The sequence below is a fragment of the Brienomyrus brachyistius genome, unplaced genomic scaffold (genome assembly GCF_023856365.1).
Source record: "Brienomyrus brachyistius isolate T26 unplaced genomic scaffold, BBRACH_0.4 scaffold392, whole genome shotgun sequence".
Classification (NCBI taxonomy): Eukaryota; Metazoa; Chordata; class Actinopteri; order Osteoglossiformes; family Mormyridae; genus Brienomyrus; species Brienomyrus brachyistius.
The window spans coordinates 109,958-120,565 of NW_026042667.1; the positions used below are offsets into that span (position 1 = coordinate 109,958).

Genomic DNA, 10,608 nt, shown 5'->3' on the forward strand with positions numbered 1-10,608 from the left:
CAATTAACCCGATATACAAATATTCCAGGGTACCCAGCAACAGGCAGCACAGGGACTGGCTACGTGACTGGTTTGGCAAGCCGCCAGCTGTAAGGCACGTTTCCCAAAGCCTTTGTTGCTAATAAGGTTATTTGCTAACAACATTAGATAACAACTGAATGGTTCCAACTATGCAAGTCGATAACATGAGGTTTTGGGAAACGTACCTTTTACATTAGCGGGGTCTCAATATCTTCATAATTTACAGCTGGATAAACAATGAGCGTAATGTAACTGTCAACTCATTACCTACATGTCTAATAAATGTTTAATAAATCCCATGAATATCTTTAAAAAAAAAAAAAAAAAACCTCAAATGTGCGGCTATTTTCAGCAGCTAGCTTTAAACATGATGCTGACATTTGACCCCCCAGTATCTTGTAATGAATTTTAAGCGGTGAGGTAACTTTGACAGGCTTTCTTTTCCTACTAATCAGTTACACAGAGACGAGTGTTTATTTTATGTATGTATGTGCGTGCGCGTGCGTGCGTGCGTGCGTGTGCGTGTGTGTGCATGCCTGCTTGAGTTCCACGTGCAGCAGTGGGACAGAAACACAGGAGGGTTGTGGGTCGGCTCCCCGGCGACAGAGACTGAGGGCGGGGTACCTGATCGTCACTGAGATAGTTGGGCAGGCCTCCGACAAAGAGCTTGTGTGGCGAGTCTGGAACCACGGTGGAGACGACCCCTGCAGACAGAGCGGCACGGCGCCCAAAGCCGGCCGATCACAGCAAACCGTCAACATGCCGGATAATGACCACGAGCAAACGGCGCGAGTGAAATAAGCCAACTTCAAATCAGTATGACGTCGTTATCTCCTATATAATATCAGATAAATGTAACTCCAGCAAAAAAATACCTAAATACTGGGGCAGTTTGACGACTGTTTTTTGTCTCTCCCATCTTGCTCTCCATGGGAGATGCTGACACATGCAGCACCAGTCAAAAGTATGGACACACCTGCTCTTAATGCATTTGTCTCTATTTTAGCTGTTATTCACCTTATAGTAAAAGGCCTTTGGGCATGGAAGTTATGCATATGAAGTACTGCAAAGACAAAATTTTTGTCTCTTCAAAATAGGAGCCATTGGCTTCGATGACAGCATTGCGGACTCAACCAGCTAACATATGTACCCACCTGGACCGTTTCTCCAACAGTCCTCGAGTTTCCACAAGTTCTGCGCGCAAGCTGGCTACCTTACTCTTACTCTCATCCAACTGATCCCAAACCAGCTCTATAGAGTTTAGGTTGGGGGGCTGTGGGGACCATCTCTTTCCTAGTTCACAAGGTAATAAGCTACTTGCATAACCTTCAAGGTGGGCTTTGGGTCATTATCTTGCTGAAAAACAAGTCATTTTCAGTAGGTGTGTCCAGAATTTTTAACTAGAATAGGAGCCAGCAACCCTAGAACAATTTGGGGGTTAGGGTCCTTGCTCAAGGGCCCAGTGGTGAAATCACTCTGCCAACCCTGCCAACCAGCAACCTTCTTTTCATGGGCAAACATCACAGAGCCACACAACACCCCTATGTTAACAGTAAGAAGTGAGTGACTGAGCTGTGTGTGTGTGTGTGTGGCTCAGCTGGTTAGGATGCCAGCGTTATCATCAGAAGATCACTGGTTCACATCACTGGTGATCACACCACTGGGCCGGCGAGTTTGCTCTAGGGACAGGCTGACCCTGATTTCTCAAAAAAAAAAAAAAAAAAAAAAACATTCTTCACTTTGGATAAAACTGTCTGCTAAATATTTACAACATTAAGTAAATAAAAGTGAAAGTCTCCCTCTTTATATGACAAGACATCCGCAGCTTGCGAAGGACAGTCAGTCCGTAACGAGTACAAAAAACTGGCCTTGCCGATCGGCTCTTCAAAGGTAAATAAAGATTAAGGTTATGACGGCGACAAGCAAAACGGACCTGGTACGTGGAAGGCGGGCTGCTCTGAGATGCCAGGCAGGGGGCGATAGTCGTGGGGCCGCCTGATTTTTAACGACTGACCCTGGAAAATGATGCCGTCGAAGGCCATTGCCTGCGTGGTCTCATCCACGGACCGAAACTAGGGCAGAACGAAGAACGTCGTTAATCAGGGAAGGCTGCGGTCTCCGCCTGGACACAGCAGCCATTAGGCAGGAAAGACTCTTACTTCAAGGAAGGCAAAGTTCTTGTCCTGGTTTATCTGAACAGCGAGGACGGGATTGGTGGGACCTTGACATAAGCCAGCCAATCGCATCTGGGTATTGAAGAAATCCGCCATGGCCTCCTAAAAAGACAGGCAGACACACTGAATGAAGACAGGCAGACGTCTGAAGACATCAAAACAGGCAAACGAGAAAAAAAATGACTGACAAGTCTAGTACATTTATCTATTTATTTTGCGGACACTTTCATCCAAAGCAACATACATTTCATTGAAGAAGCAGGACCAGACAGTTCCTAGAGCAAATAGTGCTTAAGGGCTGCGCTCGGGGGCCCAATGGTGAAATCACTCTGCTGCCCAAGGGATTTGAACCAACAACCTTCTTGTGACCGGCTCAGTGTCCTAACTCACTGAGCTACACATGACACCAGTATGCATGACAGAAGGCAACGCGGGACTTTGCCTGGACTCACCTCCGTCAGGCCGAAGGGGATGTTGCCGACATAAAGCCGCCTGGCCTGCCGGGTCATCTGGCTGCCGACCATCGGCACCTGGGTGGGCGTCACTGCCACGCCGCTGGTGGTGGATGTTGCCAGTAAAGCTATCGTGGGGATCTGCCCTGCAGCTGTGGGGAGGAGAAAGGGCTTCAAGACCCCAACCAGGGACGGCCAGAACATCCGGATCGTCGCCTTCATTTGCTTCTAACCCCTAGGTTTAAGCTCTCTTCACACTGTCTGAAATCATCCCAAGTGTTATTCCCTCTTTGACCAGCAGGGGGGAGGAGGGCACTCCAGAATAAATGCTTTCATTGCAACCAATATACCATAACCTTGCAATACTGAACTAGCACACATGGAAGCGTCGCATCCAAACCTTGCATTGCCTTGTACTGCATGGGGGTGATGTGCTCGAATCCCGGAGGGGGAACATCCCAGTACTTGTATGTCCTTTTCTTACGGCTTCTCCGAGGAGAGTAGCTGCCCAAACACAAAACAGAAGGTTGTTTTCCCCAAACAATACAGTGTAAACACTCAGAATCTGGCAAAAACAAACAGATGGCAGAATGTTTACATTTAACTTTGGATCGCAGGCAGTTTAAGGTCATGAGGGTGTGACCATGCGCCACTTTTTAGGCTGGCTTTGAGGTCCCATCGCTATGGCGGGGGCTACTTATAAACGCCAGTTAAAATTTAATATGGGTACAGTCCCCCTTCCCACCACGAAGAAACCAATTGGTTGATTGTGAAAGAAACTTGTTAAGAGGCCTCAAACCATGCTAGATATCAGCTTCAGTGCCTGTAACCGGGACCGTGAGGGGGGGTACCTGTGCTTCTTGTGCTCGCGTGAGCTGCTCCGTCGGTCACGACCCTTGCGGTCGCGGCTGCTGCTGCGCTTCTCGTGACTCCGCCCCCTGGAGTCCTTGCTCCAGCGGCGGTGCTTCTCGCCACGGCTCAGAGACCGGCTGCGGCTACGCTTCTTGTGTCGCTCCTTCTCCCGCTCTGGGGGACGACACCGTGGTACCAGTGAGACGGTGGGCGGAGCGACATGACTGCCCCCCTACCATCCATTTCGATAAATCCAAGATGTGTAACTCAGAGGGATTATGAATGTGTGTCCGGATGGTTGTGGGTTTGAAGCCCATGAGTCACAGAGTAATCATATTACCAACTTCCCTGGGGTGCTGGATGCTGACTGACCCAGCGCTATGCCTTAAAAGTCACTTACGGAGACCAAGATGTGGTACGGGGTCTAACTCCCCAGTTTCCTCACCAGAATGAAGCACCTCCATTCAATTCACATATTCAATCACACCCTCCTGAAACAAACACACCCATCTCTCAATGGCTAATAATTTCAAGGGCACAAGGACATCCCCTTGAATGTCAGTCTGTTGTGAAACAATAAAAACATAACCAGACTAATTAATGATATAGGAGCACAGTGGTGAGTACAGTTGCCTCACGCCTCCGAGTCTGGAGGCCTGAATTTTGCCTCTGCTCTCTGTATGGGGAATTTGCCTGGAATAGGCTCCAGGGGAGCCTGACTAAGATAACTGGTTGGACGATGGATGGGTAATTAATATCGTTTCAATCTGACAGACAGCACTTTATTAAACTAGCAATAAAATATCACCTTTCTATCCCAGCAGGTCCTTCATATAGAAGCTTAAATAAATCCCTGAAGGTGCAGTTTTCAGTGAAGCATTTAAACGCAGGTGCTGCTCGAGGAATCAGCTTCATGCATCAGTTATAACAGCGTTACGGTAATGCACCGCTGCAAAAGTACAGACACGGAGCGGCCAATGCATCTTACGTAAATCGGTAATAACCAATTACCGCAATCGCAGGCATAGTCAGAGCGCAGATATGAATGACTGGAACTGCTAGTTTATCAAACACGGCGGCACTTAGTGCTCGTCTAGCCGAATCAGGTCGTTTCGAATGACATTTTAGTGATTTAGTGATAAGGAGCTGATATGACAAGATTGCCATTTGATAGGTACATAAATCAATCCTACTTTCGACTCCGTTGTAACGCATGTTGTATATTTCAGTTGCGTTAGTATGGCTTAAGTTTATTCAGTTTACTGGATTCTCTGCACTTTAATGAAGTTATATGTGTATTGTTATATAACTGTACATCATTGTTAGTTACTGCTATCCGCTGTAAAGGTAGATACAGGTGCAAGACTTTGCAATAACGACCTAAAAGCAGTTGTTATGATTCCAGGGAACGCGGCTGATTTTTAGAGTCTATACATCATGAAGAAACGGCGATCGTGTGAGAAAGACTTATTCTGTACGGATGACAGGGCCAGCATTTCGGACCCAAGGGAAAGGCTATTGTGCATCGGAAAGAGACAAAATCATATCATTATATAGAAAACTCGTCGTAGTATTTAAAAACCAAGTAACTAACACTGTTATTAAGTGCGGACTTTAAATCAAGTGGTCGCGGTCGTTTTTATTTGCATAAAACTTTAAACGTGATCTTGAAAATATAACGCTTGCAACAAACATCCATGCATAGTGTGTTACTGCGAATGAAAATACGCGGGTCGCAATTTATGATCCAAGTGTATAATGGTAAATAATTAAATAAATAAAACCGCAGGCTTTCACATCGAGTGCACCCCAATAACGTTTCATTGAAATGTCCATGTTATGTACGCCGGGCACTGATGGATGCAGGCCTAGCGATCTCTATAACAATGCCAAGCAAAGAATGTCACTGATTTACCAAAGCGGTCAGTTTTCGGGGATCCTGCGGCAGCTGGGAGAAGAAGAATCGGGCAGGTTTCAGAATCGGCGAGCGCTCGGATAAAAGGCACCGATTTCCCAGCCGCGCTTTTCTTTTCGGAACCAGCAGAAGTGCCCTCCGCACCATCCTCGGCGCTAGGACACGCCGGCCACTTTATTACCCTAAAACAGGGAGCATACACCGATCTTCAAAGCCAAACTTACCTTGCCGATTTTCGCTTAACTGCTTCTCAAACTCATCGAAATCGGACATTTTTCAGTCCGTACTAAAGACGTATTGCAAAATAAGCAGAGGTCCAACAGTAGGCCTTTGAATGGGCTACAGGCTGCATTGGGTTCTGCTGCTTTTTCTTCCGAGTCGCCTGCCCCTCCTCCCCCGAAGTCATCGGCTCTTCCTCGGTTGTATCACACACAGGTTCGGAAACATTCGATGCGCATTACCGTCCCCTCCTGCACTGGAGGGTTAAGGACAACGTGATTATATCGAACCAAAATTGAAATGTGCAAGTTGACTTTCCTAGTTATACGTCTTCATTTTTATTCTGGGTTTAACAACCATGAGTTTATGACGTATTTTACATGATTAGTTGGCGACTGGACCTTATTGTTTATATCTCTTATTAAGGATCCATCCATCCATACATCAATTATCAAAACCACACACTTACAATCCGAGTCTAGTTTCATATGCTGCGCTGCTGAGCGACCCGCAGAATATTATGCATGAGTACAAGTCACAAGCCCCGTTTCCACTAACACGGGGCCGGTTCTAGCTTGGTGCCTTTTGAGACCGAGGCAAAAAGATGCAGACTCTCCCCGTCGGGGAATCGAACCCCGGTCTCCCGCGTGACAGGCGGGGATACTCACCACTATACTAACGAGGAGATGTACGCGCACTACTTTTACATCTTCAAGATAAACAGCGGATGACTACTAACATTTGCGAGTAATCAATGACTGAGCTTCATGTCATGACCATGGTGCTCAAGAGAAGAAAAAATACATAATGTACGTCCACTGATACCAGAACAACCATATAGCTTTATACTAAGACGATGATTAAACGGAAAATTCCTTTACAAAACACTGCCACAAAATCATAGTTTCGCAATATTACATCGTGCAACGGGACACAGTGTAAGTACGTGAAGTCGGTAATTAAATCAAGAAAAAAAAGTGAGAGGAAAAGAATACTTTTCTATTATCATATTTTTCTAACTGGCCAAACTGAGTCATATTTTGATTATACACACTAACAGAAAAACAGTGCAAATCTCCGGTAGTCCGTTTCACTTGCGCTCCGCTATGGGGCAGTAACAAGCAGAGCTTAAGTGTGGAAGGAAAAAAAAAACACAGGACAGCATCAATCCCAACTTCACAAACGCCGGAGATCGAGATGCTGTAAGCATGACAATTAACATCTTTATCCAAGGGAACAGCTGCAAGACACAGATGCCGCGCCTAACAAAGGTAGGATCGATTCCGAAGTTCAGGCATTTACAGACGCGGACTCTTCTGGAGTTGATTTTTTTCGGGAGATACGCATCAACTTCAAAAGTATGAACCGCATTATATCTATATCTGTTATGACGTTGTAGCTATTGATACTGATGCATCACAAAAATAATTTAAATGTTTTTTTCATTCTGACATATGTTCGTTCGGACGAGGATTTTATTATATGAGATAAGTTTTAAATGAAAACTTTTTTTAATCTATATGATTAATTCTCGAATCTAAGCCAGACTTCACATAAATCATTCATTCATAAATATAATGGAACATACAACATCCAGGTATCCATGAAATTTATGATCAGGCTATACGTTTGTGATAACAACAAAACAACACAACATGTATATTTACAATATATGGGCCTATTGTTTAATATTGCCTCCAAATTATAGCCAGACAATAACGCAATAGGCCGACATCAAACTATTTTCATGTAAAACAAAAGTGCTGGCAGTTTGCTTGTGCTTACAGACCCCGCCTTGAGCCCATCCAGAAAGATCCCAAAAATAACCGACAAGCAAAGGTTGTAACAATCTGAGCATGTTTAGTTTAATGTAATCAGGAGCCGAATTAATAACGCGAATAAATGATCAAACCGAAAGTCTGTAGTCGGGAATATCCGATAACGTCTTTGACGTGCAGTTAAGATAGTCAGAGGAAAAACCTTGTAGTTTACTTATATATATGCCTAAATATATGAGTGTGTCTCTCCGGTGATTTAATGATGAATATAACGATTACATATCAAATCACACATTAAGCAATTATTATATTACTAGGTTGAACGTTTTCACTATGTCTGTCGTCACCTTGATTTCACGATTTTGACTATTCTTCTTATCCCAGATTGAACAAGTCATTGTGGCGATGCAAGATCCCGACATGGGGATAAAGATGAAGAATCAAAGACTGTTAATCACAGTGATTCCACATGCGATGACAGGTGCACGATACATATTTTACTTTTTAAAAATAATTTTTCGTGCCGCCCGGGTTGTCTTACACCCGGCCGTGCAGTGTCCCGGGGGCCGGGTCCTAATGGTCATTTAAGCCCTTCACAGGAAAGCCCATACATCGGCGGTCTTCGGGAATCCTGTGCATTAAGACTGTCATCGATCTCCTTGCGCTCATATTTATTTATGTAATTTATTTATCGAGTTCAGCGTTTTTGATTTATGACGGCTTAATGCATTTCTCGACTCTAACTAGATGCCTTCCTCGCTATGCCTTCCCAGGAAATGATATCGTGGAGTGGCTAATTCAGAAGTACTCCATCATGGAAGAAGGTAGGGCCGAGAAGTATGTAGGGAAGCGTTACCTGGTGCTCTTATGTGAGGTTAATCGATTGTTTTTTTTCCCTTCGTGACGACGATGGCGCCCCTGCTGGCGAAAGACGTCATCAGGTTTTTTTTTTTTTGTAATAAAATAACAGAAATAAACGAGTCTTTTGAATAATAAATACAAATGAAGTAATAGAATTTGTCATCCATACAACAGATTAGCCTAGCTGCATTTATGTGTAAGCATATGCAATTCACGTGTCTGACAGAAGCATGTTCTGTTCCATTGATATTGCTGAGCCTGTGAATTAATAAATGTCAGAATTGAGCTTGTCCATAACATAGACACCCCATTCGCCTGAAGCTTTTGGGATTTTCTTCCCCTGGCGTCAATTTATCTGCTGAATTATTTATCTTTCTGCTGAGAGGCTATTAGTACAAATAATCTGTAGGCCAGTCCCGAGTCGCGCCGCTACGCATGCTGAGCTGTACGGTTTGATAGTCCCGATGCAAACTTCGCTGATAGCCAGAGGCAGTCAGTCATGCCTGGAGAAATATCGCTATCCGTCTCCCTCATTATGCACTTCTGCAAGACGCTGTTGTCCTGAATTCCCGGGCGATGCAGATGAGGTTTTAAATAGCAAGGGAGCAGATTTCCCTGATTTACAGCCCAGATTGGAAAAGAAGTCGGAATGGAAAGGAGGGGACTTTTAGGCAGTAGATGGCAGATGCATTAACAGACTTGAATGGGCAAAAAACCTGTTGCCCCGGTAAGCAGTTACCCCTCCCTGTAAACACTAGGCTTCCCCCTAGCAGCGCTGTTGCTGCGCCGGTCTGAAACCCCCGGGAGCGCCTGACTGCCAATGGCCGCGGAGGCAGCCGGAAAGTGGAAAGTCCCAATTACTCGTAATTAATTATAGTTCCGATGAGGAATGCACCATCCCCGCGGCTTATTCTGTGCACCATGTCAACGTTTTTTCCAGTTACTTGCTATACCGTAAAATAAAATATAATATGCCTACTCAGTTTCTAGTTATCGTGTGTTCTACTGTATTCCACTGACAAAAATTTAGAGAATTACTATGCCTAAATCTGGGCTACGAGTAGTGGATTTGTTTGAGCTTTGAGTAGTTTACGTGGAAATGAGTGACCACTTTGTGTGTTTTCAGAGGCACTTCATGTGGGGAATCTGATCGTGAAGCACGGCTACATTTACCCCCTAAAGGACCCCAGGACGCTCGTCCTGCGGCCCGACGAGACGCCGTATCGCTTCCAGGTAACCTAAAACCACGGTTTCTTCAGATGGAGGGCAGCGCGAGAGGGTGGTGGCCATGTGGGGGGGCACGCATATCGAAACTATTCGTTGGAGAGACTGCGGAATTACCGTGTAGGACAGTATTTCTCAATCTGGTCCGGGCTCCAGAGCTGAGAGGGTGCAAAAACGTAGACTGTCTGGTAGGGAGCTGGGAGGGAGCAAAAACGTGGATCATCTGTGTGTCGCCGAGGACCGGATTGGGAAACACTGATGTATGAGAACCAATGCCAGTTAAAGTAGCAAAATGCCTTCCACCCGCCTTGTCCCTGACATGTTAAATCACAAAGCACCTTTGTCACGCTGCTTCTGAATAGTTTCAAATGACAGCATCTCCTTTTTGCTAGACTCCGTACTTCTGGAGCTCTCAGCAGTGGCCAGCCTCCGAGCTAGATTACGGTGATTACCAATTATTAATCATGTGCTCGCCTATTACATCATTACTTCCCTTTACTAGAATAATAGAAAAACACAGTTTCTTGCCATGTCTTTCTTTTGCTCTTCTAAAGCGATTTATTTGACTAAGAAGAATATCAGAAAGCAAGGGCAGCTGATAGACTATGAAAAGGTAAGAGAAAATTTTTATTTATGTACATTTCAATGCTATTCTTATTCGCTGGTCTGAAGCATTGCTTGATGAGATCATGTGATAGCTGAATGCTCATGGGAGTTTTACTTACACAAAATATTATGAGGGTAGAAGGAAAAATGATTGGTTCAGAGAGATAACCAATTAGATTGTACATGAGGTGGATCCGAGCAACTAGAGGAGGCAGGAGCAACCAATCAGATGTCTTGGTCCTGCCTCCTCTGCAATCTGATTGGTTATCTATCCGAACCAATCATTTTCCTTCTGCCCTCAGAACATTTTTGTGTAAGAAAACCTCCCACCAATTATGCACATAGTAGGATCGCACATAGACATCCACCAACTTGCCGCCATGTTGCGTCAGGGTCAACGCATTTTAGGTTCTCATCAGTAAGAGGGTTTGTGAATCCGACACTGCCAGCTGATATCCTGGGAGGGGTTCGGCCTGTGAGTCATAACGTGAACCCATGCAGCAACG

General features: G+C 44.9%; 1 non-coding gene across 1 annotated transcript; it reads right to left on the reverse strand.

The window, feature by feature from the left end:
* Positions 1-6,246: 6,246 nt before the first annotated feature.
* Positions 6,247-6,318, reverse strand: trnad-guc (transfer RNA aspartic acid (anticodon GUC)). The gene has a single exon. It is a non-coding gene; the product is annotated as a tRNA-Asp (tRNA).
* Between the last annotated feature and the right edge of the window lie 4,290 nt (positions 6,319-10,608).